Genomic DNA, 23,773 nt, shown 5'->3' on the forward strand with positions numbered 1-23,773 from the left:
AGATAACTCACTAGTTGTGTACTCCTAGAAAAATCACTTAATCTTGTTTGCCTCAGTTTCCTAATCTGTAAAATGAGCTGGAAAAGGAAATGGCTAATCACTTCAGTATCTTTGCCAAGAAAATCCCACAAAGCATTAGACACAACTAGAACAACTTAACAACAAGAAACCATTATTTTTCCAGTGATACCATATGGCTACAAATAATGGAACATCACAATCTCACAAGAATAAACATTACAGTTGAGCCAAGAGGCAATGGAGTAGAGATATACAGCAGACAAAAGCAGTCCAGCATATTTCCAATGATTAATTGCTTTCAAGAAGTGGAAGAAGATATCTTCAAGGACAAAGGTAAGCAAAAGGGAGATAGACAAGTCATGGTATTGAAAGAAGACTAACAGAAAAAAAGTCTGAATTGGGCCTCACAAAATGTTATGAATTAGAGAATTTTAGAGTGTTGGGTATATTTTCCGGGGAGAATTTGTAAAACAGCATCAGCAAGAATCAATACAGGATGAGAAGTAGTTTTGTTTTAGTAGACAACATAAATTATCTACTTTGGGATCACAGAAACATTGAAATATTAAAAAGCCCACTTTAGAGAGATGCTAATCCCACCAGAAAATAAAAAGCCACATCTTGGATTTTATCTAAGTTTACTAATTTATTCAATATAAACACACATGCATAGTTTCTCTTAACTCATAGTCACTAGTAATCTAGTTATTACTGCTGGTATATAAAATAGCATTTGTGTGTCAATTTAAATATTTTTCAACTATTATCTCACTTGATCTTCATGACAACTCTGCTTGGGAGGTAAGTACTACTTTTTTTGCTATTTTACAGATGGGAAAACTGAGGGAGAGAAGGGTTAAATGACTAGGTTAGAGTTACACAGCTATAATCCAACTTTGAAGCAAGGTATTCCAAACTCCAGATCCAGCACTTCATCTACTGCATCTATATATTCAAGGTAGATGTATTATATATACTAATATGCATACATGTTTTATCCCCTAGTTTAAAAAAAAAAAAAAAAGATGAGCTTCTTGAAGACAGGGAACACTCCATCCACTATATCTATATACTCAAAGTGGATGTATTACATATATTAATATGCATACATGTTTTGTTCTTAGTTTAAAAAAAAAAGATGAGCTTGTTGAGGGCAGGGACTGTTTATTTGTTTATTTAGTTGGCATAGAAAGATCTTAATAAAATTTGTTGGTAGATTAAATGATTGTTTATTTCTACTTTTAGGCTGTTCCCCTTTCTCAATTCAATGAGTGTGATCAGAAAACTTGAAAACTCAGCAAAGCACTCACCAAAATGGACAGTTAATAAAGATATTAATAGAAATAAAATATAAAACTTGATACAGTAAAGAATGATAGAAGAAAAGAAAAATTGGTACTGACTGTACCTACTACAAATCTGTTATATAATTCTTTTGTATTTCCCCAATCAATTCACTATTTCACTTGGCATAGCAGAACCATTTCAGCCCTACTCAAACCTCTCCATAGCTCCTCTACCCCAGATTCTCACCTGACAGGATAGCCTTACCTTTTAATTAAAAAACTGAGCATTCCCTCTTGAAGTTCATCTCCCAAGTCTACATTTTCACTAATTGTTCTCTACATTCCTAGAATTCTCTCCTCCTCATGTCTATCTCCTGGCTTCTTTCAAGTCTGAGCCAAAGTCCCATCTTCTACAAGAAGCCTTTTTCCAAACCCTTCATTCTAGGGCCTTATTTCTATTAATTATCTCTAATTAATCCTATGAGTAAATTTCTTTTTACATAGTTGTTTGCACATTGTTTCCCCATTAGACTACGAGATCTTTTAAATCAAGGACTATTTTTGTCTTTCTTTGTATATCAGTGCTTATTAGAGTGCCTGGTGTGTACTAGGCACTTAATAAATGAAGCAGGAAGAAGAAGGGCTCTGAATATTAACTTCATCTGAATTTTGGAAGCAGAGTGGAATTTAAAAAGGAAAAAAAAAATGGGCTATCTGTCAGTGACTCAGGAATAATATGAATCACCAATAAAGAACAGGGAATTTTTTTTTTTTTTAAATTTGCTTCAATAGGACAGAACATACTGGATTGCAATAAATTTTCCTCAGTCGTGTTTCATAGTAAAGATTTGGAAATATAGAAAATGAAGTTATATATTAACATTTATTAATCATTTTCCCCAACTTGTAAGGATGGCCTGATGTCTGTAGTATATTGGATATTTTTTTCCATTGCAACTCAGGTTTTGGTGAATTCCTAGTGCCTTTGCTTGAAAGAACATTTGTAAATTTATACTACCTAATATCAATACGCTGACCCATATCAGTCTGAGATCATCGGGGAGGGTATCAAAAGAGTTCATTTGGTTTGCAAACCTCAGCCTGGGCAAATCTCTTACGCAGCAAGCTGTAGTGGTCTTATGGCAGCACAGCTCTCATGTTTATAATTCTGTAAGGGAAATATGGGTAAACTGACTCTTCATTTTGGATTCTTTGACTGTTATGACTAGTGCTGCAGGCAAATTTACATAATCATTCACCAGAAGCCTGTCTCTTCAAATAATCTTTTCTATTACATTTCTTGGGGCCAGATTGCAGTGTTCATTTGGGTGAGCAGCTGGGACAGTAATATTTAATATGTCAAATTCCTTCTTTTAGTTCCTTCAGTGGCATTCTTTTTTGTTTATGTAATGGGTTAATCATTGGGAAGCATATGAATTATTTTCCAATAACAGGCTTCTCATCTCTGAGATTGTTTTATATTTCCATAGATTAAATTTCTTTTGATTTTTATACATGCAGAACAAAAGCAATTTCTTCTTTCCTTTTTTTTCCAGAGAAAAATTTTGTTTCCAAAATGGCTTTAATAATGAACACAATAAAAGCAATATCTTACATCAGCCACAAGGCAGCCACAATTAGCAACCAAATGTTGGTAGCAAATTAAGAAATATGCCAGATTAGCTACTACTACCTTTCCATCTTTGCCTCTGGGAACATGAATTAAATCAACACTACTATTCATAGAAAGGGTATGTCAATCAGTTGTTCTATGACCCCATTCTCTATTCCTGTGATTTTCCAAGCCAAAATCCTCCTCTCTGACCATCATTCGCTAATGTTTTCTTCTTATATTAGAATATGTCTTAAGAGTAGAAACTGTCTTGTTTTGAAATCTTCTCTCTAGTACATAGCACGGTATGTGGTATAGAGGATATTTTTTGTTTTGTTTGCTTTGTTTATTCATTCAGGTTATTGAGACCTTGACTAAGCTATAGGAGATCATTCTTCCTCATCCAGAGTACACATAGCTACTGCCCTTTTGGACACATAAAAGCTACTGAAGTTTTTGGATTCATAGTAATAATATAGTTAGATAGACTTTTGAACATATAATCTTCTTTCTGTATATTCAATACTTACGTAGACTCTTAAAATGCTTCATACAAACTTTTTTGCTCTGTATTTCTGGTCCATAGAATATGGTCATTTCAAGTAATGCAATAGAAGAGATCTTAAAAGGAAGGTATCTATTCAAACCACATCTGGGCATCCTTTCCCTTTGAAATATCCCTAACATGTAGATTGATTATTCATCCTCTTATTGAAGACTTTCAGTGATGAAACATTAGTTTACATACTTACGCAATCCTTTTCATTCTAGACAATTCTAATTGGGAGATAGTTTTTTCTTATGTAATACCCTATAAGAATAATTGGTTCATATAATGACACCTCAAGTCCATGTATTTCTTTCTTCTGATGACTTATGTAGTTTCTATTAAAAAAAAATTGAAGAATCATAATCTGAGCCCTCAGGAAAATTCTTAAAATTTAGGTAGACATTTGGATCTCTGCTTTAATTATAATTTATATATATCTTTAGCTAACTCTTGACTTCAATGAGACTGAGGCAAAATTCAAGTTATCTTAAATGTTTGGATATTTAATTAATAATCTAATTGGTTTTTGTCTGTTAGTAGGCCAGTACTGAGGGGGGGAACCAAGAAAAAAAAAACCTCATTTTTTTTAAGGAGGTGAATACAACCAGTGGTATGAGCATGAGTGTTCTGCTTCAAAATGATCTTGTCTTGATGGATGATCAGCCTGATCTCTCTCTTTTCTGTCACATCTCATCCTACATTCTCTTCCCATTCTCATTACTTGTGCTGGGATCTTGGTTGTTTCTTGTTCATCTCTTGATGTCCCCATGCCTTCGTTTCAATTGCCAGACATTTGAAATCTCCCCTCAGTTTTGAAATAGCTTGTGCTTTTATATATGTTCTTTGGGAAATTTCAAATCATTCTCTTTCAATTGGAAGAGACTTCCTATCTCATCTAATCTAAAATTATAGATCCTTGAGGAATTGAGGAATATGTGCATAGTAGTTGTGCACTTAGTCACATAGGGTAGAATCCAGAGCAATGGATACAGATTGCTAAGAGGTGAGTTTCACCTCAATAGAAGTGAGGAAAGAGCCCTATCTGCTTAAAAATAAGATTTCTTGATAAGTGAATGATTCACTTCTTTCCTCTAAGCCTCAATTTCCTCATCTTTAAATGAGGTTAATCATGCCAATGGTACTTAGCTCAAAGTGATTTTTATGAGATATTTGATTTGACCTGTCATTTGCATACTAGCCCTGATTTATTGGTTCCATGTTAAATGATACCTCTGATTCCCTGCTTTTCCTGATCTCCCTACTCCATTACTATTGCTTTTTTTTTTTTAAACAAATTACCTTGCATTTTGTCTATGTTTTGCATCTACATATATGTATACATATGTATATGTATGAGACAGCTAGGTTGCACAGTAGATGGAATACCTAGTCTGGAAGCAGAGAGACTCTGAGTTAAAATCTTATCTCAAATACTGACTGTGAGCCAGTCAACCCTATTTGCCTCATTTTCCTCATCTATAAAATGAACTGGAGAAGGAAATGGCCAACTACTCCAGTATCTTTGTCAAGAACTACAAATGGGGCGACAAAGATTTAGATATCACTGAAACAACTAAAACACAACAAATGTCTATGTATGCATATATGTGTATATGCTTATATATAGAGAGAGATAGATAGATAGATACATACACATTTCTGAATATGCATGGAGTCTCACCTCAACAAATTGGAAAATAAATTGGAGTTGCCCTCTTTGCAGGTAAGGACTATTTCCTTTAGGCCTGTACCAAGAATGCTTATCAAAGTGCCTAATACATAGTAGGTTTTTATTTAATAAACTTTTGTTGATTAGTTGATTTTTGGCCCATTTACACTATCTCTTTTTTGCTTTTGCTTCTCATTTTTGCTAAAAATGTTCCCTCTCTTATCTTTAGCATTCATAGTCAGTGTACGCTTGTTATAAATTTTAGGGTGGTTGATATTACTCTTAGCAAATCAAGCTATTCTCTACATTCATCCTCAGCTATATATCTTAGCTTCCATTTTCAGGACTTTTTAAGGATCTGAGTTGATAAATGAATTCTCCCATATATTCACTATATTTTATTTATTTATTCATTCGATTGTTTGCTTATGTATATATGTACATGGGTCTTAGCTGAATAAGCTTCCCCATCATAGTATACTTTAAATATATATATAATACTGCCTTTCATGCTAGGTGGAGGCAAAACTCCAGCATTTGACTATTGGATATCTACTCAAAGATATTTTTCTGGTAGTTGCTGATTTGGCACTGGTAAAACATTTCTTTGTCAAAGAATCATATTCATAGTATCCTCAATCATCAAGGGACCACAGAGGCTATCTAAACTTTTCATTTAAGAGATGAGACAGCTGAGGACTACACCAATTCCCTAGGTCACATATATAATCAAACTTCCAGGTGAGATTTGGGTCCACCAGGTCCTTTGATAGCAGAACCAGTGCTCTTTCTACTCCTTTCCCACGCTGATAAAATCATAGGTTTGGACCAAAATATCTTTTCATGCTCATTATGAATATTCTTCAATTCCTCAAGAATCTTTGATTTTAGCAATGTGAGACTGATACAAATCATTCTCACCATAGTTTTTTTTTTTTTTGTTTTGTTTTTTTTTTTTTTTGTTTTGTTTTGTTTTGTTTTTTGTCGGTGTGTTTGTATGTGTAATTGAAAGAATGTATATGGATGTACTTGTGTAGTTATGGTTGCAAAAGCTATTACCAGAGGCCAGCTGTTGTGCTATTAAGCTTTCTAGAAAACATTCTGAACAAAGGAACTGAAAATTATTACTCAGAAGTGGCAGCAGCACCACAGAATAATAATAGTAGTAAATTTGTGATTGTTTAGTCATGTCCAACTCTGTGATCACAATTTGGATTTTCTTGAGAAAATAACTAGACTGTTTGTCATTTCCTTCCCCACTCATTTTACATTTGAAGAAACTGAGGAAAACAAGGCAAACTGACTTGCTTAGGGTCACATAGCTAGTAAGCATCTAAGGTTGGAATTAAACTTACATTTCCCTGAGCCCAGAATCAGTGATCTATCCACTGTGACTTCTAGTTACCCATAATATTAGTAATAGCTTTAAACAGAGGAAGCTAAGTAGCATAGTAGAGTGCTATCCTTATAAAGAATTCAATTTAAGTCCTGCTTTAGACATTTACTAGCTGGGTGGACCTGGACAAGTTATGTGACTTTAATTTCAATCTCTCCATCTATAAAATAGGAATAATTATAGCACCTACCTTCCATGATTGTTGTGAGGATCAAATGAGATTACATGTAAAGTGATTCGCAAATTTTAAAGTGCTGCATGTGCTGGCTGATGATGATGGTGGTGGTGATGGTTATGCTGATGAAGATGATGATGATGGCCCCATTCTAACATTCATACATAGTCTGCACATAGTCTCTCATCAGGCTCCTACATGGAACTTGCACTCCATTTGCAACCCTATGAAAAACAAGGGCTTCTTCCATCTCACCATGAAGATATTGGAACAAGATTTTGATGGACATAATTATTACTCTAAGACCCAGAGGACTCATTGAAAATCATTGATATCATGTAAGTGACACAAACTTCTATTGAAATCATCATTTATGGAAAATACATTTAATCATTTAGAGAACACAATAACTTGGGCCTGGTTCAGCTCAGTCTTCTTGTAGTCTATATCTGAAATTGAAATGAAATTACATTTTCATCTAATTGCTGATAAAAGAAAGTTTGCTTAGCCACAGTAGGGAAGAACCATCAAGGATAAAGCATTCATTCATCTGAGCATCCCTTCCAAGTCATGATCATACAGCTCCTCTACAACCTGAAGCTTCAGGGAGGGCCTGCAAGCCCTGGTATTCTATTTTTGTGCCTCGGTGACCAGGAAACTGTGTTGATAACACAGTCTCTAGTTCCCCAAGCAATCAACTTTCAAGGACAGTTTCAATACGTTTTTAAGGAAAAACTGTCCTAACTTGAGAGAAAAGGTACTTTAGGATATTACTGCCACCACACATAGTGTCTGAAACTATAATGAAATGAGATGTAGGAAACAATCTAATAACTGATGACAGAAAGTTTACTTAGCCACAACAGGGAAGAAACATCAAGGATAAAGCATTCATGCATCTTAGCATATCAAATAGTTATGCAGTTTTAATCTGTAAATACAAATTTTAAAATTTTAATTCTACTATTATGACATAAAAATAAATGATCAACTAGATAAACCAAGAAGAACATTTGTCACTATGTAACTTCAGAAACAACCTCTTTTTAATGTGTTCAGTGCATTATACAAACAGCTTCATAACATGGGGATTTTTCACTAATGAAGGCCTGGAAATAGTTATAGGAGAAATCAAATTCTAAGTAAATGATATAAAAACAGGTTCAATGACTCCAAAATCTATAGTGTGGTTATGATTTTGCATTTAAGCCAAACATGGAATTTGACTTAAACTTACCATCCTGGTCAAAGATATGTACTTACCATTTGGGAGGATGGAATAAATAATGGTGTCATTTCCATAGGGAAATAATGCACATTTTGGGGGGCAAGTATCCTGTTCTGATTTAGAATTCAAAGCTAGCTTTCCAAATGCATCTATGGCACTGAACATGTACTTTGAGAAATCTGCAGGTTTGTGCCTTCTTTGTTTGCCTTTTGAAAATTTTAAAATAATGCACTAAGTCACAATCCAGTCTGTAGAGAGAAATTTTCAGTTTCGTCCAGAGGGAATTATGTACGTAATTCTCATTAACAATAATGTGATTTTCAAATAGAATTCCCTAAACACCAAGCTGTGTATTCATCCATTACTGCCTGGTTTCCAAGACATGAAACTCCATTTCTAATACTGTTTTAACTGTGTCACAGTGGTTAGAACTTAACTATGATTAGTGTTGACATGCACAATTAGGGATTTTTAGCCATCTATATTGTGCTGAGATTATATTCCCTGAAGCTATCCACATTTTATTAGTTTAGTACCCAATATTTCCCAGTAGTATTCAAATTAAATATGTTCTAAGAGTTTTAACATAAAACTCACTAGATTAAGTGAATTTAAATCCTGAACGTTCTTACACTTATAACTGATGATTGGGATTGTTCAAAACAATTAGGATTATTCAATCTATATAGTTGGTACTACACAAAAATATAACTGGCTCTAATTGTTAGCCATTAGACTCATAATTTATATTTGACAAATAGTTGAGATACAAATACATATAAGAAAAGGATGGAGAGAATTTAGAGAAAGGGAGGAGGCCAGAAATATTTGGTTATTCTTTTTTTCAAATAGTATTTTATTTTTTTCAAATACATATAAAGATAGTTTTCAATATTCATCTTTACAAAACCTGTGTTCCAAATTTTTCTCCCTCTTACCTTTTCTCCTGTTCCCTCCTCATGACAGCAAGCCATTTGCTATAAAACCTGACTATTTGTAAGGTGAATAAGTTGGCTCAGTATTGATTTCATTGAGAAATTTAAGGAAGTATTGTAATGAAGAAAAAAACAAAGGAAGGATTTATGAGAGACTGATGATATATGAAAGAATGAACTTGAGACAAGAATGAAGGAAATGAAGATCTCATTTGAAGAGTGTACTTAGGAAGAAGAAGATTTAAACTTGAATATATATATAGGAATATATGAATTGTGTTGAAGGATAGAAAGTTTAAATCTGATTTTAAAATAAAAATTCAATAGGGAAGATATGAAATAGAAATGAATTAATAAGTCATAGGTAAGAATATAATATTTTCTAGATATTGAAGTTTTTGGTTATAAGTATAATCCTGGTCTTTCTTTGACATGGTACCTTATAAGTTCCACCAAGATCATAGTATTCTTAAATCAGTATCCTTTCAAACATGAAGCTCATGAGTCCAAATTACTTGAAATAAGCATATATTTTTTCTATTTACCAAGATAACCAGAAAGCATAAAAGTGAAAAGCAATGTAAATAAAAAGAAAAATTTCCCCTTGCCACTCCCACAGATTTCCACACAAACAGTGGGGGAAAAAGAGAAAAAACCAAAAATATCCTGGAAAACTCATTTTTCTAAGGTTACAGCTCACCTGAAAAGCTCTACTTCTAAAGCTGGTATTTACTACTTTGCTACTGCCATCTGTTGCTTTTCTGGGAGCTGCTACTGTCACCTGCTTTCTCTGTTAAATCCCAGTAGCTGGGTTTCTTCTTACAAACCCAGATGTATTACAGTTCTTTCATGAGCCCGGTTTCAGTGCTCTTCCAGCTTTTTTTTTTTTTTTAAATCAGACCCATAACTATATCCAGCCATCCCGAAAAGAGTTATTCAAATTAAATCTATCTTTTTGACTCTTTACTTCTCAGAAATTTTCTAATTGGCGCAGGGCAAGTAATTTTTTTTTTTTTCTAATTCCTATCATATCCTGGTAACTAGCACTAGAGTCATGAATATTTATCTAGAAAAAAAAATTTTTTTAACAATACTAGGAGAGTTGGTGACCCTTTTCTCACATTCCTCCTTTTTTTCTTTCCTTACAAGGAAAACATGGACTTTAATAAGTTGACATTGCTTTGTTCTGGAGAATATTTGATGTTTCACTTGACAATCCTAAAAGATAAGTTTGATTCTAGTTCAAAGAAGTTTATTGGAATTTTCTGTTTATTATAGTTTTTTAATATCTTAATTTAATTCATGGTTCAGTAGAACAACTTACAATTTTGATGGAAGCTTCTAATTCTGTTTTCCTACATTTGACTAATTTTAAGATTTCTGATTAAATAATCTCTACTATGATTGTATATCCCATGGGAAAAGATCAGTTCTCTAGAGTATAGAGAATGATTTCATAAAGTTTATTTTAAGTTAAGATTTAGTTTTGCAGATTGAGATACTTTGGTCCAGCGTAGGTAGAAAAAGTCAGGCATGCTAATCTCTAGATGCATGTGCCATCTAGTTAGAGTGAGTTTATTATGATGATGAGAAATTGTGCTGCTTTTTTATTTTAAGTAAAATTTGGAAAGCCTGGAAAATTAGAATTCTGGATAAAGTTTTGAATAAGTGAAACTGGACCAAGATTTAAATTCTGCCACAGGCATTCTGGTTTTTGAAATTGTTAGTTACTTGAACACGGTGCAGAGGCAACATAGCTTTGGCATTGATCAACCAACTAAATGCTTGAAGATGCTCAGTTGAAATTCTGACTACACAATAAATTCAGCAAGAAATGCTAGTATGTTCTATGTGTTTTACTTTGCTAGTAAGTAAAATTGATAACTAATTGGCACAGTGGATAGAGAGTCAGATCTACAGTCAGGAAGTCTCATCTGTCTGATTTCAAATTTCTCCTAGTTGTGTAACTTTGGGCAAGTCACTTTACCCTGTTTACCTCATTTCCTCATCTGTAAAATGAGCTGGAAAAGGAAATAGTAAATAATTCTAATATCTTTGCCAAGAGAACCCCCAAATGAGCCACAAAAAGTTGGACATGATTAATAACAACAGAATGGCTATCATAACAGCAAGTTACTTGAAAAGGCAATTATAATTAACTAATGTTGTGTTTCGTTTTTCACTTTGTAACATTCTCTGATCATGGAACATTGACTCCTATTTCTCATGATTGATCTCTGTCTCTCAGATGTGAAAAAAAGACAATCAATTGGCCACTTTTGACATATGAGAATTGTATTGCAGAGAGAAGTAGGATCAAGGAACCCAGATGAACAACCTGCCCAAGAGAGATGCTGTTCTAGGAATGCAGCAAAGTGGGGATGCTGAAGGAAGAGAAAAGATAACAGGATCTTTCTATAAGCATGAATTGCTAAGTGCCTGGAGTCACAAAGAAAGGCATATGACAGTATCTGCAGGAGCTCACCATCTAGTGGGGGAAGAGAATACATAAAAATAAACTGAAAATATGACAGCTGAGGTGGGAAATGACCTCAGGAGATAAAAGTTTCGGAGTTGATTTAGTCTTGCAGAATGAAGAATTTCTCAAAAAGATGGATAAGATGATGAATGCACTAATGAAAGATGTTTCCACCCTGGTAGTACCCCACATTAATGAAATCAGACATATGCAACCTTTCCAAAATAAACAAAGAACCATGGTACTGTCATTTCTGTGTAATATAACTAACATCCTATCTGTTAGAAGTTTGAATCAAGGCCACATTATTTGATAATCAGCAGATAAGTAAATGCTGAACTAGCGAGAATGCTCAGATATAATGATGTAACAGTGAAACAAGGTTAACATATTACTTTAAAAAAGATATGTAGTGTTGAGTGGGAACTTTTTATTCCAGGAATATAATGGACTTGTGATTTCATTGACATAGGGTACTCTCAGTATATATGTTAGAGGTAGATCTTGAACCCAGGACCTCCTGGCTCTGTGACCATTATTCTATCTATCACATCACATTGCTTCTCTATAGATGAAACAAAACTTCATTTCATTCCAATTTATAAATATGTAAAAAGGAATGGTGTCTATCTTACTGGGACATGGTCACTGGTGATAAGGCTACCTTAAAGTTTATCTATTGGGGTTGAGTTACTTGGCTCAGATTATCATAGAAAAGAAATGTTCAATTTCACACAAGTGAATGACAATAAGGAGAAAACATTCCAAAATTTATGGGATGCAGACAAAGCAGTTCAAAGGGAAAATATATCTCTAGATCATGAATTTAACAGAGAAAGAAAAGATCAATAATCTGGGCATGAAATTAAAGAAGCTAGAAAAAGAACAAATTAAAAACTCCCAATTAGATACCAAATTAGAAATTCTGAAAACCAAAGGAGAGATTAATAAAATTGAAACAAAGAAAACAGTTGAACTAATAAACAAAGTTAAGAGTTGGTTTTATGAAAAAAAAAAACCAACAAAATAAACCTTTGGTTAATTTGATTAGAAAAAGGAAAGAAGAAAACCAAATTACCAATATCAAAAATGAAAAGGATGAACTTAATCACTCTTATGAAGAGGACATTAAAGCAATAATTAGGAGCTATTTTGCCCAATTGTATGCCAATAAATCTGATAATCTAAGTGAAATGGATAAATATATGTAAAAATGTACATTGCCTAGAATAACAGATGAATTAATTACTTTTAAAAATCCACTTTAGGAAAAGAAATTGAACAAACCATTAATGAACTCCCTAAGAAAAAGTCTCCATGGCCAGATGAACTTAAAAATGAATTCTACCAAACATTTAAAGGATAATTAATTCCAATACTATATAAATTATTCAGAAAAATAGAGGAAGAAGGATTCTTACAAAATTCCTTATATAGTACACAGATATGACAATGATATGGTACTGATATCTAAACCAGAAAAGGCCAAAACAGAGAAAAAAATTATAGCCCATTTTCCCTAATGAATATTGATACAAAGAGATTACAGTAAATTATTACCAGGATAATACACTATGATCAAATGGGATTTATACTAGGAATGCAAGGCTGGTCCAATATCAGGAAAATTATCTGCATAATTAACTATATTAATAACCAAATTAACAGAAATCATATGATTATCTCAATAGATGCAGAAAAACCATTTGACAAATTCAACACCCATTCCTATTAAAAAACATGAGGGAGCATAGAAATAAGGAGTTTTCCTCAAAATTATGAGTAGCATCTATATAAAACCATCAATATTATATGTGGGGATACACTAGAAGTATTCACAATAAGATCAGGATGAAACAGAGTTGGCCACTATCACTATTATTACTCAATACTATACTAGAAATGTTAGATTTAGCAATAAGAGAAGAAAAACAATTGAAGGAATTAGACTTGGTAAAGAGGAAACAAAAGCATAACTCTTTGCAGATGATATGATCCTAGAAATCCTAGAGAAGCAATTCCAAAACTACTAGAAACAATAATTTTAACAAAATTGCAGGATATAAAATGAACTCACATAAATTATTGACATTTCCATATAATACAAACAAAGCCAAGCAGTAAGAGATAAAAGAGAAATCCCATTTAAAATACCTGTAAATAATATTAAATATTTGGGAGTCTACCTGTTAAGGCAAAGCCAGGAACTATATGAACACAATTACAAAACACTTTTCACACAAATAAAGTTAGATCTAAACAATTGAAAGATTATCAAAGGCTCATTGGTGGGCTAAGCTAGTATAATAAAAATTACAATTCTACCTAAATTAATCTACTTATTCAGTGCCATATCAGTTAAACTGCCAAGAAATTACTTTAAAGCTAGGGAAAAAAATCATCTGGAAGAACAAAAAGGTCAAGAATTTCAAGGGAATTAATGAAAAAAAACAAAAAACAAAAAAACCAAAGGTGGTATATTTGGACCAGACATAAAACTATTATAAAGTGGTAGTTATCAAAACCATTTGGTCCTGGCTAAGAAATTGAGTAGTAGATCAATAGGTTAGGTTCACAAGGCACAATAGTAAATGACTAAAGTAACCTAGTGATTGTAAATCCAAAGACTCCAGCTTCTGGGATAAGAACTCATTATTTGATAAAAATTGCTGGAAAAACTGAAAAATAGATTGACAAAAACTAGGCATTTATCAACATCTAACACCATATATACCAAAATAAAGTCTAAATGAGTTCATGATTTAGATGTAAAGGGTGATACTACAAGCAAATTAGAAAAACAAGAGATAGTTTACCTCTCAGATCTGTGGAGAGGGGAGGAATTTATAGCCAAAGAAGAACTAGAGAACATTATGAAATGCAAAAATGGATAATTTTGATACCATTAAATTAAAATGTTTTTCCACACACAAAATCTATGCAGCCAAGCTTAGAAGGTTAGCAGAAAGTTGGGGGGAAATTTTTACAACCAGCATTTCTTATAAAGTCCTCACTTCTAAAATATATAGAGAAATGATTCAAATTTTAGGAATACAAGCCATTCCTCAATTGATAAATGGTCAAAGGCTATGAACAATTTTCAGATGAAGAAATTTCTAGTCATATGAAAAAATGCTCTAAATTATTATTGATTAGAAAAATCAATTAAGACAACTCTGAGATACCACTTTATACCTATCAGACTGGCTAAGATGACAGGAAAAGATAATGATGAATGTTGTAGGATATGTGGGAAAACTGGGACACTAATGCATTGTCAGCTGTGAAACGATCCAGCATCTTGGAGAGCAATTTGAAACTATGGCCAAAGGGCTATCAGACTTTGCATACCCTTTGATCCATCTGTGTCTCTACTGGGTCTGTATCCCAAAGAGATTATAAAAGAGGGAAAAGGACCCGCCTGTGCAAAAATGTTTGTTGCAGCTTTTTTTATAGTGGCAAGGAACTGGAAACTGAATGAATGCCCCTCAGTTGGAGAATGGCTGAATAAGTTATGGTATATGTATGTAATGGAATATTATTGTTCTATAAGAAATGATGAGCAGGCTGATTTCAGAAGGGCGTGAAGAAACTTACATGAATTGATGCTAAATGAAGTGAAGAGAACCAAGATAACTTTGTTTGCAGTAACAAGATGATTATGTAATGATCAATTGTGATCATCAATAATGAGATGACTCAAGGCAATTCCAATAGATTTGTAATTGAAAGTGCCATCCACATCCAGAGAAAGAACTATGGAGACTGAATGTGGATCAAAAAATAATATTTTCACCTTTTTGTTGTTGTTTCCTTTTTTTTCCTTTCTTGTGTTTTTCCCCTTTTAATCTGATTTTTTTTGCATAGTATGACAAATATGAAAATATGTTTGCAAGAACTGCACATATTTAACCTATGTCAGATTGCTTACTGTCTTGGGGAAGGAGAATAGGGGAGAAGAGAGAAAAAAATTTGGAAGGTTTTGCAAAGGTGAATGCTGAAAACTATCTTTGCATGTATTTGGAAAAATAAAATGCTATTTTTTTAAAAGGAGGTATTCCTTTGTGTACTGGGTCTAATAAATTAGGGATGACTTACAGAGCCAGATCTTTTTAGAGATATTCTGAGAGGCTGAATGTCAGAAAGCAGCAGAAGAGAAAACCTAGGCCCTTTGGAAGAGAAGGTCAATGGGAAAACAATATGTGCACACTGTTTCCCTTTTAGAATCAATAATGGCTGCCTTGGGAAAGAGGCACATCACATACATAGGCTCTCTTTCTCATAGCTCAAGAAGAGAATTGTTGAATCCCTGAGTCACTGAACTTTAAGTTCTCAGGTCTCAGGTATAAAGAGGCAATTTTCTCTCAGTCTGAAAGATGACATCTCGGGAGAGAATGATATGGCCAAATGGTGGGCTCCTGAATCCTAGTTTTCTAAGGAATTTCAAAACATCCTGAACCCCACTATTCCTGAATAGAGGAGGAGGAAATTTACAAGATAATGCCCAACTCTTGCAGAGTTTGAAGACCTAGATTTCAAAAAAGAGAAGTTCCTGACATGTGTCAGTCTCTTAGAAAAGGGAGAACCAAGTATTTAACTCTCTAGATAGGGGAATCAACATCAGATTGACTCATATTATGGAAGTGCAAAAAGCTGAATTTCTCACTTTGCTATTACTATGAGTTATTGAATCAGACTTTCTAGAAAAACCAACTTTTTTTTCCCTTATGACAGTAGGGCAAGCCACATGGTGGCATATGAGTATCAGGTACAGCAGAGGGCTCTGGGAGAAGACTGGTCTCATCAGAGTCAAGAACATCACATCAATTATTTTCAGACTATTGTGAATACTTTCTTTCTGTGTGGATATCTTTTCTATGGATTAAGATACTATATTATAAGTGTTGAGCATTTGAGTGCTTGAATGGGAACTGAGAACCTGTTTACTCACATTTATGTATATGAGCTATATTCATAACTATCTTCTGAAGTTTTCTAAGGGAAATTGCCTGGGAAGAAGACAAACCAAATAAATAAAATTTTGAAGAGCTTGCCCTTAAGACTGAATCCTTGGAGTAAATCTAGAACCTAGGGAGTAGGGTCACAGGTTACACAGATGGACTTGTCTTCTGACAAATACCTTTCACAAAAACTTGTGTTTTGAAAATCATATATCTCTGGGGTACCTTCATAAATATCATCCTTTGTAAGTGTAATTTATAGAACAGTGTGTAATATTTGCTGTGAAGCTTCAAATTTCACTTTTTTTCCTTCCAATATAGCAATTACATTACTTTTTCTTAGAAACAGTAGTGCCTCAGAGCAGTCACAATGAATCTGTTATGTCACGTTACATTCCTTCTTACTCTCCTTGTATTCAGAATCAATAAAGCAATGTTGCCTAGGTTACTATGACGTACTCTAAAGCCAAGGAGGAATAGAATCCTAGCCCTAATATTGATGAAAACTATAGGTTTGTAATACATAGATTATTTACATCTGCAATTTAAATTGTAGATTATTCTGCAATATACAGTGGCTCTTTAGGCCATTTGGTTTCTTAATCAACAGCTAGAAGTTCTAGGATTGATATTTAAAGACAGTAGCACCCTAGTGTCATTTAGTTTACTCTCCTCCCCCATCCAGTTTTATTTCTACTTTATCAAAAGACAGTTCAAGAACAGGTTTACAAATATTTGAATTAGATTTAAATTGTCTTAGTGATTAATCGTGTAATGGAAAAATTTTATAAAAACATTACCAATTACACAATCTATTCTGCCTATAATCCTCGACCAGGAACCTTTCTGCTAATGATCCCTTAAAGTGGGGAAAGCAGCCAAAGTTGTCAGGAGAAACTAGCAGGATTAATAGCTAGGGGAGTTAGGTGTGTACTATTACTATTACCAACACAGAATATCTGTAAGGCTTATTCCTGTAGGGACTGTGGCTTTACAACAGCCTCCTACACCTGATAGAGAAACAACATCATGAAGTGATCACAAGTACACTGTGTCCCAAGTGGAAACTTCTTTAAAAAATATCCTGATGTCATCTCTGTTGATTTCTCTCTCTCTCTCTCTTTCTGCCACTCTCTTTCTCTCAGTTTCTCTCTCTGCCTCCTTCTCTCCTTTCCTCTCTGTCTCTGTCTCTGTCTATCTTTGTGTCTCTGTGTCTCTCTTGTACCCTTTTTTCTGTACTGATCATTCTGGAAATAATTTTCTAGAGGAAAAGGAATGCTTAAATAGGAAATGAACTAAGCAATACGCATTTGAAGAAGGAAGAGAAAGTGATTGTCATTCATAAATAATGGAAACACATAAATTAATTAGTAAATTCAGTTTTTACCCAAGGGAAACAGTCTTTGGCTACTAATATATTAACAAGTTGCCGGAATTCCCTGAGTCATAGATATGCATAAAAATCCAGAATATGATTCAACAAAAGGCATTAACTACTAAAATATATGTGTTTTCCACTAATAGATATGGAAGCATCATTTTTCTGGGAAAATAATAAGCAATTTAAAACACCAAATTTACTTTCTAAATCCTTGTTTTGTTTCAGGAGGAGTTAATGATATTTGTAATAAGATGTTGTGGAATGATAAACTTTTACAAATTGTGAAAGACTTCATCTAAATTAATCCCTAAAGCTAGATATATAATCCTTGAGAAAGGCTGTGGTAATGTTTACATCATATGTTTATATCATTTGCCTTCAGGGTCTGTAATCCAAATGCTACTTCCTCTCATTGTTAATACAAATCATCCTTGAGTTCTTAAAGAAAACATTGTACTATATTTTTATGTATGTAAATCTATATTTACACACATGCATATGTATGTGTTTATACACACACACACACACACACACACATATATATGCATCTTTCATTAAAGAATCTCTTGCTTCCTTACTTTACATAAATTCACCCATGACCAATCCTAATCCCTGGACTATTCATAACAATTCCCGGTTTCTATGACCTTGTCGCTGAATAATTCTGGTAGAAGACAGGAAATGCTGCTGACTCCATCTACCACATATTTATGTTATTGAATCATCAGCCAGAGATTTCAGCATGGGGTAGTGGATAGAAAACTGGCATTAGATTCATGTTGAGCTTTTGATATATACTACCTTATCTGAGTCACCCTGGGAAAGAAACTTGAGCTTCCAGAGTCCTCAGGCACTCTTCTAAAACAACAGATTGCAGATGAATTGCTTATCTGCACTGGTAGTAGGAGTGTCCCCCTGGGGAGCTCTGTACCAAAGAAATCACAGGTATGGATTACATATATATATATAATATACACACATATAAATATATGTAATCCATATCTGTGATTTGTATGAACTGTTATTATGTGTAATATATATAACACAGATCTGTTATATATATTACACATAATAACAGCTCATACTGGAGAGAGACACTTATAAAGAGTCCCACCTATTTTGGGAACTCTAATGACCTGACAGGAAGCAGAATAGACATCTCTAACCTCTTCTTCTCCTACCCTTCTTCCTGGGAGATTTTAATTTTTGCCTGAAAGGGAAACAAGGACAGAGCCTCATCCATTCTGCTCTTCTCAGAGAGAAGGGGTACTGGGCTAAAATTATATCTATATGCTCCCTTAAATACTGTTAGTCTAGGGGATATAATGGGGTTCAGTTTAATTTCTTATTGCTTTGTCATTTTAAGGAGAGGAGGGAACCTCAAGCTTTACATTTAAAAGCTTGACTTTCTTCCCCTCAAATACCAATTCCACAATTGAAGCCAAATAATGAATAGAAATGAAAGCTCATTTATCCAAATTGGTCATAAACAGAAATCAGAGAAGGGAAGCTTCAGAAGATATGTACCAGAAAATAAGAGAGTAAAGGAGCTCTCCATTGGGAATAAGATGGGAGAGGGAAGGGGGGGATAGAAGGGTGTGTGTGTGTGTGTGTGTGTGTGTGTGTGTGTCTGTGTGTGTGTGTGTAAGTCCTAAATCCTAATTCCCTGTCAAGGGGAAACTCCCTCAAATCTCTAGTGTAACAAGCTGGGGACAAGAATAGGATACATGTTGCTATCTCCTTTCATGTGTTCCCAAAGTCTTTTCCTTCAGCAACTTCAAATGGGATTAGCCTCTTTCATTTCCCACCTAACTGCTGAAAAATAGAAGTACCCAAAGTGACTCAAAACTCAAAGAAGACCTGAAGCTTGAGGAGTCCAAAAAAAGACTGAAGAAGAAGGGAGATAGCTCTCTCTCTCTCTTTTTTTTTTTCACTCTTCTATTCATCTCTCATGAAGGGTAGAACATTAATCTCCATCATTGTGGAGAGAGTTCCATACCAATGGACTTTAGGACAGTATAATTGTACAAATGTTATCTCTTATTTTATCTTCCCAATAACACTATTAGGTAGGTACTATTATTATCCCCATTTTACAGATGAGGAAACATTCACCTCCATCAAGCAGTTATTTCCACAAGACTTCACAGACACAAGAATTATGGGAGGCCTGGGTAAAACTGCCCAGGGCTAGTCAGATAGTCAGTTGTTGAATCTGTTTTCTGAGCCTTACCTTATAGTTAACTTCCCTCCCCTTACCCTTTCTATCATTATTATTCTGGCTATGATGATTAGCATAAATGTCACTCTCACCTCAACTCAGGGCAAAAAAAAAATCTACCTTGCAATCCTTACTATGGAATTTTAGGATGAAATTTTTAAAAATGAACAATAGTGTGGAGCAGGATCAAAAGGACCTCAATGAGGATGCTTCCCAATGACAAGATTAAAATAGCAAAGACTATATGAGAAAGAACTAGGAGAACTGCCTTGGCCCTCCTGGGATTTTTAAAGTTGCTCCTTTGCTTTCAGGCCCAGTGTCACCTATGCAGGTTTATTTACTGCTAAATTCAGTCAAACAGGTGACTTATCAAGCATAGATGTTCACCAACTTGATTGCTGTGCCTGTACTATGGATTCTGATCTCTGGATGTTTGGGGGCTTTTTTGACTGGAAGATTGTGATCTGCTTCCATCTACCTACGATGTATGTCTATTTATTTAAATAAGGAAAAAAGAGACACAAGAGGAGTAGAAGAAACAAAAGTGGTCATGACTTCATTGTCACATGACAGATGAGATGGGTAGATAAAATAGATGGCATAAGGGTCTACTACCTCCCTTCCCACCTTGCAACATTATTTCCTCAATCAAAAGTCATCACAGAAAGAAAGATTTCATATAGTCATTCCTTGTATATACACAATCTATCCAAAAAGTTAAAAGGTTTTCTGTCATCATGCAGTAAGCTAACAAAAGTTACTACACAGTCTCTGAATTGGGGCAAGACTTCTCAATTATAAATTATAGCTCATTTCCGGAAATAGATTTGCCAAATGTCCACATGATCTGATATCAGACAAGGCATGTGATGCATTCCTGAAGGACTGAACTCTCATTTTTCAATCCTTTTTCTGCCTCAACCATATCATTATAACACAATATTTATTCGAGCTCTTAATTCCTTTAATGAGGGGGACAAGACTTCACAGACTATTATAATTTTTTTAATTTCTAATTTTTGGAGGATAGATGTTTTACAGTTGGAATTAATACCCAAACTCCACAAGATCACTTTGCCTTCCAATGGCAATGGTTTTGATACAGCTTTGAATGAAAAAAAAAAAAAAAGGTTTTTCAATGTCACTTCTCATTTTTCATTATTCCAGTCTTTGTCTTGTTTCCTCCATGATGAATATTCTTCTTTTATAGCAACAGTTGGCAACAGTTTTTTCTTTAAATTATTATTATATCTGTTCTCTTAACTTCAAAAAGCCTAAATTCTCTATAGAGGAAGTAATTACAACCCCTCAGCTTCCAAGTTCCTCAGAGAGTCTTTTGCATTTTTTTGAGGTTTAATTAATTAAGTTATTTTGCAAAAAGGAAATTTCAGTTCTTGGGGTTGTTTTTAATTTTTTCTTTCCAACTTTCTTTGTACTTCCATATGACTGATACTATTTTACTAAGAGCTTGGCTGATCCTTGAAATGTTTGACTTCCCTAAGCTCATAAAAAAGACATATAAAAAAGATAGCTAGTGTGAAAGTCAACATTCAACTAACAGAAAACTAAATAAATATGGGAAACCAGATCAAACAAAGTTTCCTCTACTTAAGGTCAGCCTAGTGTCAGTAGAAGCACATAATTATATCACAAAATGAAAAAGTATTAAAAATAATTTCTTGTCACAAATAACATATTTTAATGTAATTAAAGAACCTTCCAATTTTATTTATGATTTTTGCTTTATGGTAAAATGAGTATTGGATAAGGACTTGAGCCATATTCTTCACACAACCCAAGTAATATGTGATTGCAGATTTGATTGAAATATTTATTCCTAGGAAGGATACCTTTTGTTTCCTAACTCTGTGGAAGATTTGCAGATTATTGAAGGCGCCTTTTATTTTCAGGGGGAAAAATCAATTTTGAATAAAGTCCAACCTTATTAACAACAGGAAGTTACCTCCTCAGTCCTGTAATATTGCCACCCATTTCCCCATAGCTCTATTATTCTTATCTGTGCTGATTGAGGAAATTATTATGCTTTCCTCCTATTCCAAATAGCCACAATGTGGCAGTTGTTAATTCAGGCATTGCTAAGAATGACTAAGCAGAACCACAGAACTTCAGCATTGGAAGAAGCCTCATTGAGCATTACCCATAAAGGAAAAGGAAATCCTACTGCCAGCGTAAGTAACATATGGCCTTTGAATCTTTGCTTTAAAATGAAAGGAAAATCATTACATCTTAAGGTACATTTCCTTCTTTGATAGCTTTCATTGTTAGGAAGTTTTCCATATATCATGGAAGTAGTTGCCTGTTTACACTCATTGTTTCATGTCTAATATCTCTTTTATGATAGCACTTCAAATATTTCACAATTTTACATCCATCCTTAATACCTACATATTAAACAAGTCTAGCTTCTGCAAAACATTTTTGAAACTTGATACCCTTCACCATTTCAGTTGTCCTCCCAAGGATATTCCCTATTTACTTATGTCCTTCCTGTAATATAATAAACAGAATTGAATGTAATGCTCCAGAGTATAGTCACATTATCACTTCTTATTCCTGGAAACTATGCCTTTGCCAACCTATCTCAAGAAGTTTGTGATTGCTACAACAATTTATTTATTCTTATTGAATTTAGATAATCCACTAAAGCCCTCAGATTTTTTTTTTTTGCATGTACATTGCTGTCTTAGTAATCTACATATCTGTTCACACTTTCCCCATCTTGTATTTATGAAGTTGATTTTTCAAAATTCAAGTGTAAGACTGCTATTTTTGTTAAAATATAAATATAAATTTTAAAATTGAATGATTTGTTCCAGTCTTCTAGCATATCAAGATATTATTTGAATTGTGAATCTTTCATAGAGCATGTTAACTCTTTCTCTCAATTTTATGACATTTATATGTATGTCTTGATTCTAAGTAAATGGTAAAAGTGTTAAATAGTACACAGTCAATCAGAAAACCCTTAGAAGCTTTTTTTTTAAAGTTGATATTGATCCTTAAATGTGATAATGATCCCTAAATAACAACTTGGGACTGGCCATTCAACCAGTTCTGAATACATTAATTATACTAACATCTGGTCTACATTATTCTATTTTCCCAAAAAATTATTTATTTATTATTTATTTACTTATTTATTATTTATTTATTAAATAGTTTTTTTCAAATCCAGGTAAACTTGATCATTCTCCTGATTTATCCCCGTTTAGTAACTTTGTCTAAGAAGGAATAAATTTAGTCTTATGTGACTTATTTTTGATAAAGTTGAGTTGACTCTGTGATTACCTTTCTCTTTTCTAGATTATTTATTAACTATCATTTTCATAATAAGTTCTAGAATTTTCTTCAAAATTGAAATTAAGCTTGCTGATTTATAGTTTGTATATTCCATTCTCTCACCTCCTTTTTAAAAAGGGGACATTTGCCCTTCTCCAGTTCTGCAGTGACTCCCACTTTCCCTGATTTCCCCAAGATTGACAGTAGCTTATTGGTCGTATTTGACAATTCTTCTGATACTTGAGAGTATAGGTCCTCTGGACCAGGTGACTTGACTGATCTAAGCAGCCAAATGTTTCCTTACTATCTCTTTACTTAGCTTGGATATCAACTCCCTGTTGTTTTGTACTTTCCATTTTAAAGGTTATTCTTGTCCTCAGAGAAAACCAGAGCAAAAGAAGAATTAAACATCTCGGTGCTCTCATTATTACCACCTTATTCACTCTAGAGCATGATGCCTGTGTCTAATATTTCTGCCTGATTGAAAACAAGAAGGGAATATTACTTAACCTTTGTTTTTGTCTTTGTCATAATGGTTGTTAAATAAGGTAAGTCTTTT

The sequence above is a fragment of the Antechinus flavipes genome, chromosome 1, assembly GCF_016432865.1.
Source record: "Antechinus flavipes isolate AdamAnt ecotype Samford, QLD, Australia chromosome 1, AdamAnt_v2, whole genome shotgun sequence".
Classification (NCBI taxonomy): Eukaryota; Metazoa; Chordata; class Mammalia; order Dasyuromorphia; family Dasyuridae; genus Antechinus; species Antechinus flavipes.